Source organism: Etheostoma cragini, chromosome 1, assembly GCF_013103735.1.
Source record: "Etheostoma cragini isolate CJK2018 chromosome 1, CSU_Ecrag_1.0, whole genome shotgun sequence".
Lineage (NCBI taxonomy): Eukaryota > Metazoa > Chordata > Actinopteri > Perciformes > Percidae > Etheostoma > Etheostoma cragini.
In genome coordinates this window covers 2,079,449-2,095,798 of record NC_048407.1, presented here as the reverse complement: position 1 = coordinate 2,095,798, position 16,350 = coordinate 2,079,449, and the positions used below count along the sequence as shown (strand labels likewise).

At 41.5% G+C, this 16,350-nt stretch overlaps 1 long non-coding RNA gene across 1 annotated transcript; it reads left to right on the top strand.

Moving 5' to 3' along the window:
- Positions 1-15,083: 15,083 nt before the first annotated feature.
- Positions 15,084-16,012, top strand: LOC117948472. Its single transcript, XR_004657453.1, has 3 exons — positions 15,084-15,208; positions 15,939-15,943; positions 16,002-16,012. It is a non-coding gene; the product is annotated as an uncharacterized LOC117948472 (long non-coding RNA).
- Positions 16,013-16,350: the final 338 nt, after the last annotated feature.

The window sequence follows — 16,350 nt, the reverse complement described above, 5'->3', positions numbered from 1 at the left end:
CTGGCTAGTAGTCCTTACCTAGGTACTGTCAGGGCCTCATACTCTGCTTCTGACTGGCTAGTAGTCCTTACCTAGGTATTGCATAAATCCAACTCCCAACAAAGATGGAACAGAAGTGAGATGTCTCACTCTGTAGCTAAAACAGAGAGCTCAACACACAGGGTGAAAAGAGGAGCTGCAGCAATGTGCGATGCAACAAAATTAGATGGTGTTTTTTTGAAAATAAGACCATGTAAACCTATTCTGGTGCAACCTTTAAAATACAACCATGAACATGACAATGAGCGTAATGTTAGCATTTTAATGAGCTACATTACTCTGTTTAGCTCTACTACAACCCACAGTTAAGAATTAGGAAGTAGGTTATAAAGATGTAGTTATGTTCGGTTTGGAGAGGAACCCAACAGACTGATGACTGCACCTTTTAAATTCCAAAAACTGTTCTGACTTTGTCAAAACAACCCAAATAACTTAACTGAGGCACCTGCAGGGGGTAGATTATTTTTGTGGGTGCTGCTTTTTTTTGTTTTGTAGGGTTAGGGTAAGATTTTTGTTGCTTGTTACACATTATCAGTAATGCCATCCATAGCTTTAAAAGTCAAGTGAAATAAAATTTCAGTAAGCAATTCACACAATGAATTGTCTTGTATTGTCTTGGTCTTTTTAGTCTCTGTGAACTCACTACGCACGATTCAGCAGAAAACTAGCTCAAGTAAAACAGACATTTGACGTCCATATATAGTAAAAAGATAAACACAAGCAGCAGCTATAAAAGAACAAAAGATGTGCCTCACTTGGCTGCACATCAGCATGTCTACATATGTAGCTCAAACCTGCAGGACTGTAACTATTGGAGACTGTCCCCACTAGAAAGCATTGTCCCAAAAACGTTGGTGCATTGGTGCACATCTGTTCACGATACCGCCGGCAGTGGCGACCATGTCAAACAGCAACCCATACACACTCGCTGACATTGCACATTGAGGTTGATGTCAACTTTAAAATCACACCGTGGCAGCGTTCAAAATACTACACTCACATAGTACGACTTACACGAAAAAGTAAAAGAAAACGTTTTTTTTAGCTGGATGTCTTATTTTAAAAACTTCTGCCCAATAACACAGTGACAACCAATACACGCCTACACCACCTGTTGTGGTCCGACACTTGGTAAGGAGCAGCCTTCCCAAGTGTAGGACTCTAGAACTCATATGTCCCTCATGCCATCAGACACTAGAACTCCTCACTTTGGGGAGGGAGGGGGGGGGGGGGGGGGGGGGGGGGGGGGGGGGGGGGGGGGGGGGGGATATGAGGACTGTACAGAACCGGAAGGAAGGAAGGAAAGCCACTCTTTCACTGTGTAATTAAGTAGTTTAGAATCCACTTACATACATATCTTAACTGTCAATTTATAATTTATGCTAAAGGTCTTTTTCATAGCTAAAAGTTTGTTATTTTTATACTGTTTTATTTCTAGACTGTATTTTTTATTCCTCTTTATTTTCTGTTCCAGTGTTTTGGAAGCTGTTGAAACCTGCTGCTGGAAATTCAATTTCCTTGCGTGTGTCATCCCATAAGGATCAATAAAAAGAAAACTAAGTCTATGTCTACATGCCAGCGTCCATATCAAACATCAAATATTGTGTAGATAATCTAATATTTTTCCGACCAAACTTTGTGAATATTTGGATTGAACATTTGGTTTGTCAGTGCTTTTTCTTTTCTTTTTTCCTCTCTATCACTTTGCAGTTTTCTGTCATCAGCAGGTTTCTGTGATCCATGGCAAACTGCATCTGTGCCCCCTATGCAGAAGGTGACAATGCTGAGGATATTTGGACAGAATGGACAATCACCACTCACAAGGTCTTAGCTAGGCCGGGGGCTGATTACGTACAGTATATCACAGTAAAAGAGCATGCAAAAGAAAATGATGAGGATGAGAGAGAGAGAGGAAGATAGAGGAAGAAATGTATAAAGGATTTTAAAGACTCATTTGTCTGGCTCCTTAATGAGAGGAAGCGGAACAAAGACCCCGGCTAATATTCCAAGGGGTCTAATTAAAATTAGGTGTGATCCGATGGAGGAAAGAGCCACAGAGGTGATTTTAGTCACAGCCCAAAAGAGACTAGCTAATTAGGGAGAGTGATGGCCTTTACTTGGAAACCACTGGAGAGTAGCAGGGTACACACATTGTCCACGTCCCTTTGGCCTGCCACGGAGATTGCTGCCATACTCTTTGCTAAGACCAGGGCAGAGAAAAGAGGACACTACAGGGGAATGACACGAGAACACCGGGCAACAACAGGGTCGGTGCAGCCGCACGGTGGCTGTGGACTGTGATTGGACAGCAGAGACCGACTCTATCCTTGCCATTTCTCATTTTCACACACGACCAGCTGCTCTATTTCTGTTCTCCCTTGTCCATATTTTCCAAGTTTTATTTTCAAACTGTGGGATGGATGTAGTCTTCAACTCTAGTTAAAGGAATAAAAATAAAAACAACAGGTCCCCTAGCTGCACGAACAAGTCCAAGATTTCCCTCTCCTACCCATTGCTTCGAGAAAATAACACTGACCCCTAAAAACAAATGAATTTAGATTCATCCTCGCCAAATTTCGGCGTAATTTCATTACATTGTTCAATCAAGGATCCCATTCAGGCTGTTTGAATTACGTCACTCTCAATTATGAAAAAACATCAATAGCTATTTGTCGATGTTAGCATTATAAATATGAGGTTTGGGGTTTTCTTTGATTTTTCCCAACAGCTTGTACGTGTTCATCTTACCTTTGACATTGAGGGAATGCCGTCTTGTTGTTCTTTATGAGACTGTGATAGCTCGTGCCCTAATCTTAATTGATGGCGCTGTGGCTCATCTGCTAAAAGCAGCCTATATTCATCTGCTCGGACTGTATATGTGCACTAATAGCAATTGCTTTCTGCTGCCTGTCCTTGGAAAGCTGCCAGGAAGACTGCGAGGAGGAAAGAAACATCATCCTGATGTCTCAACGCCATAGCACAGTAAATCATTCCGGTCATGGTATAAGCACAGACTAACACTCCACATATACAATCAAACACACACACACAAACACACAGTCTGGTGCAGCAGGTTTCATTTAAAACAGAAGAGGTTTAAACATGAATTCTTGCAGTCAGGAAGGAGAGGCTGAGGCGCATAATGTGAATATGAGAAAGACCTTAGCTCCAATATGAACAATTACTTTTCACGATACAGGCATGGAATTGGAAAATGAAGCGGAGGAAATGTCCGTGTGTCTGAAAATAGACTCCTTGGCTCGCTGTTCGGTTTATACAGGAGGATGTGTTGGCGAGCTAAATCATAGCAGGACAAAGTGCCGCCTGGTGTGTGTCCATTTTATGTCCAACAACATGGATATAAAATTATGAATACATTGTCAGAGTTTAAATAATATACTATATATTTTATGATGTCACACTCATAGTCGTAGATGTATGCTGTCTGGGGGTGTGGCCTACTGTCACTTTGCCTGTTTGAAAGCCATGCTCTCTCTCTCTCTCATGGGGGGGCAAAATTCTCTGGGCGGGCAAAGCAGAGAAAGGGGAGGTAACCTTGCCCCTTGTGACCTCATAAGGAGCAAGATTCCAGATCAGCCAATCTGAGCTTTCATTTTCTCAAAGGCAGAGCAGGATACCCAGGGCTCGGTTTACACCTATCACCATTTCTAGCCACTGGGGGGCCATAGGCAGGCTGGGGGAACTCATATTTATGTGATTTATTTGAGTGACATTTTCATGCTCATGGCATTAAAAAGCTTTAACTGTAACGTTGTTTTTTCATAAAAAAAATGATCACGTCTACAGACATTGAGGTCGAAACATTTCTTTTTAAGCTTGTTTGTATTCTGTAGTGCAGTGCAGACTTGCACCCTGACAGTAGTTCATTTGCACCTGGTAACTTGAAACCTGCAGGAGTGCGCTCTTTGTTTAAAGGCTCCGTGTACTGTGTTCCTCTCTGAAGCCACTCATGTGGGACGGGATGAGCCCAGTGGCTGGGATCTGACAGGCCACGGGTGCCACGGCAGGTTTACACAGACCTCCAATGAGAAATTGATCTGACAACCATTCAAGGGTAAATCATTTCCACAAGTTAATTACTTTGGAAGAAAAAAAGGAACACGGTGGAACTCTGAGGCATCTGTGCTCTGAGTGTGAGAGTCGGTTGCGTACCGAGGGAACACCCCCCACTTACCGACGGATGGATCACACCCACTGATCCGTGTTGGCTGCTGTTTATGGATTAGTCTAACTTCTAAAAACAAGATCTAGTTTTTTTTTTAAACTCCTAGGAAATGGTACAATCCCATTATGCGATATCTGAGATGCAAAGTACAAATATTTTCACTATTACGTTTTGCACTTTTTGCACTTTACATCCCACTTCATGCATACTTTTCTCCCTTGCTTATTTTGAATATTTGCATTTATTGTTATGTTTCTATGTGAATATTTTGTCTTTATTGTACAGTATGTTAATACTACTTATCTATTTGTTGAATGTATACAGAGTTAACAGCTAACAAAGTCAAAAATGCCTGTGTATGACAGCATACTTGGCCAATAAAACTGATTCTGATTCCGAATATAATTACTCACATTATTATAATTGAGTACTTTGACTTTTTAAAGTCCTTTTGAAAATAAGTACCTTTACTTTAACGTAAGTATGTTTCGTTTGAAGTATTGTCCTCTGCTACTTTTGAATTCACATTTCTGTCTGAGTATTACAAAGTTAATCAAAAATATTTAAAAAGGCATAACAATTATAAATAAGGTATAAAATACATATAAATATTAAAACGTATATCTCCCCCCTGGCTGTTAAAAAATCTGGAGTAGATTTTTATGTCATTGTTTTACTAGGTTTATCAAAGTAATAGTACTTTTACTTAAGTCAAATATGTCCGTCCTCTCCCACCTTTGTGCGTTATTTAAAGTCCACCATCTGATTGTATTTATGAATGCATCTAAATGATATCCAACTCAATTAACCTCCTTTTCTTTTCATCATAACGTTTTACACCATGTAACATCTTTCCCTTTTAGCCGGACAATTTACACATTGTCTATGATTAGATGTGTGCATTTTAATAAAACCATGGGTGAACTCCAATCTCCTCTAAGTGACTTTAATCTGCTCATATTAGTCAATTTATGCCACGCTGGAGCATAATGCCGTGAGAAGGGATGCATTTTTATGGATAAGTAGTCAATAACATCAGCATGTTACTGCCGTAGTGCTCCTTGGCTGGGAGCCAACCTGTTAATACCATTACAACAGTACTGGTAAAAGGCCTGTTGGCTTTGCAAATTGGGCCACTGTAGGCTCGCTGGGATCTGATTGGATTTCCCCCCAGTCCTGTGGCTGGGAACATGTGTTTCTGCCATCCCCAGAGCGGCTGTCAGTTTCCTGACGCCGATGTTTTCTCTCCACCGGTGGAAGGACAGAACACAGAGAGAGAGAGAGAAGCACCCGTGGCTATTTACCAAACATTCATTGTTTTATCTGCGCGAGACAGTCAGAGGCCTATTGCAGTCCTATCCACCTCTCATTAATCAGTGACAAAGCTTTATTTAAGTTTTTGTTGTCCTGACCTATTCATGACTGACGTTGGCATTTAAGAAATACCAGCGAAAGTCGCAGCGGTATGGCCGGGCTGGGGGGGGGCGGGAGGATCCGCGCGTAGCATTTTAGCTGGAAGCAGAGCCATTAATAAGTTTCTCCTGAGAAGAAGCTGTCAGCGTGGTAACGTTTTTTTCAGACTCATCGGTCAGCGGGGCGGGGAGAGGGACTTCACACCGGGTTGATGAGCTCAACAGGCAATCACCTTTTATAATGAGAAGGACTGAGAGATTGCAAGGGGGTCAGAGACGCAGAGACAGGGTGAATCAGCTGTTCGGAGAGACATAAGATGGAATAGGGGAGCTTCAAACATGAGTCAATGAGAGATGCAGAGTGGACAATGAGTCACCTGGTCACAAAAGCACGCAGGAAGTGGAATCGGTTGGGAAGAAGAGAAACAGAGAGGAGCCATGAGAGAAAGATTCACAATCCTTGATTCATCCCACAACGGAGAAAAGTTACTCTTGTATCTACAGTTTGTCAGTCCTGGTGTGGCAACATATTCTCAGTCACTCATCGCGTCTTTGCCGTTTGTTACTAATGCAAAAGGTCTCCTTCAGCATCATATTCAGACACGCTTGCTCGGAACTTGGCGTCACCTTATGACGCTCTGGGTGTTGGACCGACATGCAGCACAAGAACGGGACAGGTTGTGGGACGATGTGGGTGTGAGATGGTGGGTGGGGTCACAAAACGTACGTTTCAGTGACACGAGGGACAAGAATGGGAGATGAACAGGATCCACCACCCCGAACAACCCATTCAACACATTCTCCCTCCCATCTAGTGAAACACGGATGTGCATAGTCTTTTATCAACTCCTATAATAGGCCAATGCTTTGGGATCCGGGGAGAACTTGCTTGGACGCGTGTTCTGTGTGCTATTTATCAATGTCCACACGTACTGGCTGCATTTCGGTGCTGTGACCCATTTATTTTCCTTTTGTCAAACCGTTCAAACCTTAACACCACTGACCTGACTGACACCACTGACAGGACTGAATGCCTTCCCGGTTTCTGCACACACCTGTGCACCCGAGGCTGATTATCTTTTGCCGTCCCAGGCAACGTTCCACCCGGTGCTCAAACAGAGAATTGCAGATTATATAAACAAAACAAAACAAAGTGTTGTAACGGCCCTGAAAGGACACATGGTCAAGTGCCGTTGTCGTTGGTATTGGCGCTAAAAGTCTCCTTTAGTCTCCTTTCCATACAACACGCTTTACCTAAACACACTTGGTCGGATTAATAGAATCGCTTTTGACACCCTTGGTCAGGACTATTGCCGTCCGTTTTGACACCCTTGGTCAGGACTATTGCCGTCCGTTTTGACACCCTTGGTCAGGACTATTGGCGTCCGTTTTGACACCCTTGGTCAGGACTATTGGCGTCCGTTTTGACACCCTTGGTCAGGACTATTGGCGTCCGTTTTGACACCCTTGGTCAGGACTATTGCCGTCCGTTTTGACACCCTTGGTCAGGACTATTGGCGTCCGTTTTGACACCCTTGGTCAGGACTATTGCCGTCCGTTTTGACACCCTTGGTAAGGACTATTGCCGTCCGTTTTGACACCCTTGGTCAGGACTATTGCCGTCCGTTTTGACACCCTTGGTCAGGACTATTGCCGTCCGTTTTGAATCTGTTAGGTTACGGGAAAGCTCGTTGGTGGGCTTACGGTTCTCTGACTCGCAGGACTAACGCCCCTGTTAAAGAAGAAAGGGGCCTCCCTGACCCACGACGGTTAAGGACACACACGGGACACGGACCGCACTCTCCTGGGTGAAAGTCTTGTGTGTGACCCATCCACCCCCCAGACAAACCTCTCTACGTCAAATTTCCCCCTTAAATTCTACTCGCTAACCCCCGTCTACATGCTGCTCTCCGTTCTACACGTTCTATGTTCTACACAGAGACAGAAGGGCGCCTTTTTCGTCGCATCAGACGCTGCCAGCCACTGTCCAAACGTCGTATTTTACGCGTTCGGAGAGAGGACGTGTTGAGATATTTGGTCTTTCATACAACTCTGTACGGTTGTCGCTCTTCATACTACGTCATCTTACGGCGCCGCGGTGGAGCTGCTGCTCCGCCCGGGGCGTTCCAGACATGATGTTTGTATCTGACGCTGAGAGACACTGACCAAGCGTGGCCGGTGGTTTATTGATTGTATAATCTGACAGCACCAGGAAGGAACCGAGACTGCTCCTACACGTTACTGAGGGAGAAAAGGAAATCTCTCACGTTGATTTGGTAAAGTCAATCAATCATCAACCTAAAATGGAAAAGGCCTTGTGGCCACATTGCGAAAGACTGTACTATAATTATAAAGGCATAATACGTTTAAATTAGATATGCAAAGTGCATAAATACATCTAAAAAATATACCCCCCCCTCACTCCCGATCGCTGTTACAAAGGAACTAAGAACGTTTCCTCTGAGCAATTTTTAAAAGAGCTTATTTTAACTTTTGGCTGACAAAGGTTCATCAATGTAATACATATAGATGGATGGATGGATGGATAGGTATACAATAGATAGATAGATAGATAGATAGATAGATAGATTTACAGTACATTAGATAGACGAAAAGATAGTTATATATATATATATATAGATATATAGATATATAGATATAGATGTGTGTATATCTATCTATGGATGATGGATAGATAGACATACAGTAGATGGATGGATGGATGGATGGATGGATGGATGAATGGATAGGTAGATAGATATTGCCCAATAAAGGGGATTTATTTTCCCAGCCTGTTCAACTACTACTACTGCTCCTCTTACTAACAGGATGTGATTATTTGGATCATAATGTGATGTGGATGAGGTCGATATTGCGGCAGCCAGCTACTGAGCGGAGTAGAAGCCCGCCATGCATTTAGTGGACAAAGGTCAGCCTCTCATAACTTCCCCTCCTGACTCCTGTACGGCTGCACATCCGTCAGCTGGGCTTCATCATTAACACGTTCTCTGTCAAGGCTTTATCACAGGTCAAGTTCAATGGCGCTCCCGGCAAAGAAAAGCACTTCATAACTCAGCCGCTTCATAAGCATGACTGGGTGATTGACAGCGGCATAAGTGATGAAGCGACAGCACAGATAGATGGGAGGGAAGAGGAGAGATGGAGGAATGCAAATAGGCACACAGAAACCAAAAATGAAAAAGTCCAACTTGAAATATATTTATATTATGTAAATATATTTTTATAACTGGAAATGGCGCATTACAGCAGTGCTTTCCTGTCTATGGTTCGTTCTTAACTGCAGAAAGCCTTCTGCGCTGCTGTTTTCACGCTCTCCACCTACATGTACACAGCACAGCGCACCCTTTATGCGGAGAGCTTGTCAAAACCACATTTCTGGGGGGAAAAACTACAATTGCACTGACTGAAGTGGATGTAGATGATGGAGGATGTGAGAAAGTACAACAAATGACTCACTCGCCACTTAGTCCAAAGTAATTATTTCCAGAGTAGAGTGGAGATTAAAGGTGCTCACTCCACATTCACTAATTCTGCATTTTCTTGCATTCCAACACTAACTCATGTTGTTTGTAAGCTCTCTTTTTAGGGGGAAGTATGAAGATCCAACAGAATCCCACAGAACATTCTATTGCACCAGGCTGCTACCCTTTTCACACTTATCTGACTTCAGTTGGCTGTAAACAGCTACAAGGTAGTAGAAGCTACAGTAAATTCAGTCCAAGGTCTTCACTCCATCATTTAAATATGAGTTTAATTGAGTCTGACATCAGTCCCTGCCAGATTCTAAGCGTATTTTACTCTTTTTGGGAAGCCCCTTACTCCAGGTGCACCCTCTGGTTGCTTTGTGCTGGGAAGAAAAAGTTAGAACAAGAACATTTTCTTGAGTTGAACATTTTTTTTGTTGTTGAAATATTTAAATATATGTTAAATATTTGAAGAGTAGGTTTTTTAAATAGAAGTTTCACGACAAGCAATAGAGTCTGCACGTTTATTTAATGCAGCTATACTACATCATACAATATTTTTATAGGGCAGAAGGCTAAGCTATAAGCAACTTTTTCTCTTAATCTCTGAAACACTTCGCCGTTATTAACACGTGTTTTCAGCCGGTTCTCATGAACCATATGTTTGTAAAGCTATGAGAAGTTAAGCTCTGTGATCCGTGTGATTTCCACGTTTTTTGTCGTTGATGCTGTGTGCGCCACATTGACGTAGGGAGGGGGTCGTTGTGGATGGGTGGGCAGTAAATTAAAAATGACTAACTTCCTGTTGGGTTTAGGGTACGCCCCAAACAGGCTTGTTTTGTTTGTCCCAACATGTCACAAAGGGGAAATTTTATTTTTAGTCTACCTGAAATGTGAAGAAGGGGGTGCTATTGTGTCATTTAAAATGTCAAATGTTTCAGCAGTTCATGTGCAGATTTTGGTGAGTTTTCGAGCATCTGAAGTCTCTCAAAAATGAGAGTCACTGGAGAGAATAATAATAAACAGGAAGGTCAATAGAGCTTTTGCTGATTGACAGCTGCTTGGTGATCGGGCCCTAATTATAAAAACAGTTTGCAGAGATGCTTTTTGAAATGTGAAGTGGTCTTGACCGTATCATACAGGTCTTCAAGTGGCTTGATGATATCTTGCTTTAGGCTCCAGTTCGTCAAAACAAAACTTCAGATTTCATCAGCCTTCCACCGATGCTCTCGAAACAGTTCATGGTCAGACATGAAAGCCGATGAATGGAATCCATGCTAATAGATACAGTGGCTCTTATAGCACCACCAGCAAACGGTGCAACGTGTTGGTGTGTTTGTCACACTTGACAGCTCCATTCATCTTGACTGCTCCATTCAAATTGTAGAAAGACACTCACTATTCATAGTTAACCATTAAACGGTTCTTTAAATCTTCTATGGATGGAAATTATGAAAGCGATCAGAAGAAGAAAAAGTCCACTTACAATATAACCGCTGCATACATACTCTATTAAGCAACTTTGAGCTCGGGAAAAGCGCTATACATATTCAATTTATTATTATTATCCTCAACTCAAACATTAACCACATAATGCACCTTAGCTGCCAACCCTCGGACCAAACCCACCCTATCCAACCCCTTTCTAAACCCCGCTATTTCTCTCCTAAACCAATAATCCAGCCCCCTCCCTGTTGGGTCCACTGTCTTTCTTTTTTCCCACGGATCGCTACATCCCGTGTTGGTATTTGGAAACCCTCCTTGTCATCTAAAACCTATCTGAGCAAGGCGAGTCTTCATGCCAGAAGTGATTATTAAAAGATGGGGGAGATGGAAGGGGGTGGGGAGGGGTGCAATGAGAAAGATGGTTTGGAAAGAGAGAGAGAGAGAGACAGAGAGAGAGAGAGACCACTAGTGTCAAGCTGGGCCGAGCCTCCTGATTGAAAGAGGGATTTTCACATTATGATTCTGCAACAGTGTGTTGCATACTTCAAAGACCTTATTACAACGCCCTATTAGCATTCATCCTGCCATTCACATGGTGAGCCCAACACCTGCATGGGAAACAGGGGCAGGATTTGCGGTGAGGAGGCCTAGCCGAGGATCACAGCGCTCGGGCTGCTGTCTCGGGGAGGGGATACTTTTCAGAGCGGGGAGTCATAGGACATGAATTTTGATTTATACGCTGTCTCAATGTTTAAGAACAGAAGGCAACACATTGATAAGAACCTTGGTGTTTATCCTTTGCGTCAGCATGTGTCTTTCTTCTCCTCCAACTTCCATAAATTAAGCACTTCTTAATGTCTGGAGTTATTCTATATATTTATACTGACAACTTCATAAAATTAAATAAACCAAACAAAACCAACAGTGTTTTTTTGTCCGATGGAAGTACTTTGTAAATTCCCTCCTGTCTTGGCCACTTAAGCCATTTTTTCCTAGTGACATCTTTAAAAATAGGTAGCAAATATTGGTTCATCATTTGAAGAAGACGATGCAATTTTTTAAAACAGATGGGCACTGTTATCTTCAGCAAACGATACTCAGACAGAAGTAAAATGAGCATTCGCTGTGGAGTATTTTCTCCAGTTGATTAAAACACATTTGGTGCTTTAGTGATTATGATCCGCCAGCAAGGCTCTAATTTATGTATTTTTTTTATTTATTTTTTAAATAGCACCCCTATCTACTAATAATTATATTCCCATACAACCAAACTGCATTCTCAATTACATTAAATTATTTTATCCCGGATTAAGTTCATCTTCGATTTTGACATTCACAAACAGTGTTGGGCAATTTACTTTTAAAAAGTAATTCGTTACTATTTACTTCTTACAAAAAGTAACTAAATTTGTACCTCAGTTACAAATTATAAAAGTAACTTGTTACCTTAGAAAGTAACTATTGTGTTATTTTCAAGTAAGTTTTTAAATGCTCAAAATGTTGCATGCTCAATTATTTATGATACATCTGAATATTACAATGAAAATGTATTAATACAATACATTAGATATACTAGATAGGGTAGATATACTTTACTAAGTAAGTAAGTAGAACTGTGTGTGAGTATGTGATTTGTATATATATGTGTATCTACTTTATATACGCTATATATGTATATACTGTATTTACGGTATACATACATATGTAAGCTTTAACTAAATAATACAAAAGCAAACATACACACACACTGAAAGCTGGCAGGGTCTGTCACCCCCCCCCCCCATACATTTTGCATCCCCATGGGGAACACGGCCACAGTGTTGCTAACCCCTCAAAAATACACAGATACACCCAAATTAAGTAAATTTAGCCTCCTAAATGACCACCCACAAGGTTAAATAACAAAAGTAAATTTTACTACCTAGGTGGCTAGATAATAACAAAAAGACACAAACAACTTTCTTTGTGCACTCCCCACATGGCCTGCTACAACTTCCACCCAATCCCCAGCCATCCCGGACGAGCCCCCACTTTGTCATAAACCTGGCTCCAGGTTTTGACAAAAGATGGGGAAGCGACACAAGATGCCAATCATATGAATATTGTGCTACAGAAACAATATAAAGTGGATCTAAATAATACAAATGCAAAAAGGAACAATCAACCGAGCCTCTGGCGTTAGGACAGTATCGGAAGAAAAGAGGCCACACAAAGGAAGCTGGGCCTTCAATTCATAAACGCTTATGACATAACACGGTTATGGGGTCATGTATTCATGACAGTGTCATGCCACTCTTATGTAGAAAATGTGAAGTATTACCCAAACCTGTGTTTGTCTTGTCTTTTTCTCACTGCTAAATAATTCACATAACCCCAAAAACATGCTACTATTCCAATGAAAAGCAAAGTCGCTGTATATAGAAGCCAATGTGATTTATTTTTAAAGTCATTTATATGGAATGTTCCTATGTGACGTCTATTCTTTAACACTGTCTGCTACTTCTCTTACCTGAGTTGTATACATATCAATGGATTATGTCTATTTTCCACCAGCCCTAGGATATAGTTTATTCACTTAAGCATGCTCAAGTCGCCACTGAAGGGCGTTTGATGCAACTGCTCTCTCTTGCTACACCCCACAAGCTGTTTGCTATGGTTCATTAGCTTTCTGTTGAGTTGACTGCTAACACTTGATATTGTTGCAGGCTGTTCATTGCACACATTTCCAAGTGCTGCCCACTAACACAGCACGATTGGAGGAAGAGAGCGCCTGCCATTATAATGGGACAAATGTTTTTGTGCCGACATAGCCAACAGTTCATCATTTAGATGGAAAAAGGTGGTGTGCCATTAACAATGTTTTTTCTTTGTTTGGTTAATATATCTTTTTGGTTTTAGATGCGCAGAGTCAGCAATGAGAACGCGTGAGCCAGATGCTTTTCAGAAAAAGAAGTACTCTTGAAACAATATTTAAAAAAATCAAGTACATCCTTTTCTAGCTGCATGAAAAAAAACTGTCTTTTAGTACGCGTGAGATAATTAAGTGTCTGCTGAAGAACCACTGTGGTCAAACACAGAATAGTAACATGCTCACACATAGAACATGAAGTAGACTGCTAACTAAAATGATTTTGATGTTTGAAATTGTAACTTTAACATTAATTCATATTAGTATTTATTGACTCTGCTGGAGGAAAAAAAAACATTATCTTGGTAACAAAGGATAATCCAGATATCTTGCTATGTCTTTTTTGGGGAAAAAAAATAGTTCCAGTGAAAACTGTTTGCGAGGTCCGTGGGTTGTGCTGAGGAACTGGGGACATTGTTTCTGGAAAGTTTTTGAAATGCCATCTTTGAACAAAATTGCTTTCACCTCTATTTTAACTGCAGGCCATTCAGAGCAGACATGTCAGAGGTGGATTTCAAAAAACTTTGCAACATAGAAGCAAAACTATCACCAAATCGGCATTGCAAGACAACGGGTGAGTTAGACAGTGTGTTGTTTTTCTTTAGTTCTTTGAGAGGGTGAGTTGGACGAACTAATCCTTTAAAGGACAGACTAGGACTGCATTACCTTGTGAACTGTGATCATGCAGCAGCACGTGGACATCAGCAGGCACCAGGAACAGATATCCGACCTGGCACCAGACGTAAACACACACAGGGAGGACAGTTGCACCGATCAATATGGCTGCTTGGAATAAGAAGAACTGGGCTTTTAATACAGATTGCTTTCCTAAATGAATGTGAACGTCTCCTCAGAAACCTTGCAGTGTTAGTCATCTTAGTTGGGATTAGAGTCCAGAGTTTTACGTCCATCTCACATAGCACTATGCTGCCCCTCAGGTGCACGAATATGTGAAAAAAATTGTGAATTTATGTGAATAAATTGGATTTATTCATCTAAAGTATGCCCCATTTACTGAACCATCTCAGCATAAGGGCAGAATTAAGAACACCTGATAAATGATAGAAACATATTAAATACCTACAATTTCTGTACTGTAAGTGTCTGTGTCTACATTTAGCTGCAGTTTGGCCGTTTCTAGTCTGTATCCACGACGTTCCACTTCTGGGATTACTCTGGTGGAACATTTTGCTACCTTCCTCTTTCTTTTTGTTGGCGTTCTAACCTCCAGTGGATTTCTGAGGACTATGTTTACCTGGTCCTCAGATCTCTGCAGGGTAAATCCAGACAGCTAGCTAGACTATCCGTCCAATCTGAGGACTATGGTTACCTGAACCTCAGATCTCTGCAGGGTAAATCCAGACAGCTAGCTAGACTATCCGTCCAATCTGAGGACTATGTTTACCTGGTCCTCAGGTCTCTGCAGGGTAAATCCAGACAGCTAGCTAGACTATCCGTCCAATCTGAGGACTATGGTTACCTGGTCCTCAGATCTCTGCAGGGTAAATCCAGACAGCTAGCTAGACTATCCGTCCAATCTGAGGACTATGGTTACCTGAACCTCAGATCTCTGCAGGGTAAATCCAGACAGCTAGCTGGACTATCCGTCCATTCTGAGTTTTCTCTCACAAGACTAAAACAACTTTTGACGAACACGTTCCACTAAAACAAGTTCCTTCCCGAGGCTAATTTGCCACGTCACCATGGCTCCGTCCGGTGCTTTGCGCCGCCCGTGTGATTGCCGCTACGCTGATGACACTGTACATTATTCCTCTGCACCACCCCAGACCTTGCTGTTAACACGCTTCAACAGAAACTTTGATTTAAAACTTGTTTTAAATGCTGAAAAAAATCAATTCAATTCAAATCCAAACCACCAAACATGCCTTCACACGTCATTTCCCCAAGTATGAAGACTGACTGTTTCTACATGCAGATATCTTGGTATTTTAATTGATGAATCTCTTTCTTTTACCCTTCATATTAAGCAGCTAACAAACAGTTTCAAACTTCAACTAGGTTTTCGTTTCAGAATCAAATTTTGAATCTAGAAAGAGGCTGGTTGCTGCCGCTTTTATGTCTCTACTTGACCATGCTGATGTTTTATACATGCATGCTTCATCTCAAATTTGACCTGTTCTGGACACTCTAAACCACGGAGCTCTGGGGTTCATCACTGGTTTTTAAGACTTTATAACTCAACATTGTGAACTGTATGAGCGAACTGAATGTTGGATAGCCTTCAACACTTCTACTGAGACTTCAACACTGGCATATCTTCATATACAAGGCTATTTAGGTCTACCTCCATCCTACCTTCTGACCTATATCAGTGTAAATAGTGTCTGACTCTTTTCCTTCTGTCTGTTCCAAAGGCCTTGGGGGAAAAAGGCGTTTATGTGTGCTGTTCTCTGTACCTGGAACTAGTAACAGAAATCCATGAAACTTAATGAGCTTTTAAGAAGATGTTGATTGACCTGAAGGCAGCCACATCTGGCTGCAGCTGTTTTGCCTGATGTGTTTAGGATTGTGGTTGACTTTGCTGTTTTCAGTTGTTTTAAGGTTGTAATGTACGTATGTGTGGTTGTACTACTGTAGGCTGTCTTGGCCAGGACACTCTTGGAAACAAGATTTTTAATAATAAGTCTTCTTAATAAGTCTTTTCTTGATTAAATAAAAACGTCAAATAAAATAAATTAAAGAAATGTCAGTAATCCCAAGCATGTTTTTCTCCCATCCCAGAAGGCTATGTGGACTAGCTATTTTGGTGGGGATGGTGGGTATGCATACCAGATCAGATTTCGTCATGAGTCCTTTTGTATCGACAACTTTTTTGAAAACCTAGAACTCTATTTAGTTAAAAAAAAAGTCTTA